Raw genomic sequence first — 223 nt, 5'->3', positions numbered from 1 at the left:
TCATCTCGTTCATTTCGCTCATTATTGATGTTTAGATTTTGGAGACGCGTTTCCAATGACTGAGAAACTAATTGGCTTACAACTTCGGTAATTTCGCGAGTCATAGCTACCCTTTGCCGTTGTGTGGTCTCTTCAATCATTTGTTGAACTCTTTGTAAATCAAAGTTGGACTGTCGTTGATCCTCTCGATTATTTCTATGTGATCGACCCCCTCGCGTATTTG

The 223-nt window shown here is 40.8% G+C and overlaps 1 protein-coding gene across 1 annotated transcript in view; it reads right to left on the bottom strand.

Moving 5' to 3' along the window:
* Positions 1–223, bottom strand: part of LOC118733644 (dnaJ homolog subfamily C member 16) — a gene marked incomplete at its 5' end in the record, with an annotated part of 452,466 nt that overhangs the window by 162,458 nt on the left and 289,785 nt on the right.

This window comes from Rhagoletis pomonella, unplaced genomic scaffold (assembly GCF_013731165.1).
Source record: "Rhagoletis pomonella isolate Grant_MI unplaced genomic scaffold, Rhpom_1.0 Rhpom_scaffold_00001, whole genome shotgun sequence".
Lineage (NCBI taxonomy): Eukaryota > Metazoa > Arthropoda > Insecta > Diptera > Tephritidae > Rhagoletis > Rhagoletis pomonella.
Note: the sequence above shows the minus strand (reverse complement) of the source record. Positions and strands in the feature narration are given on the sequence as shown.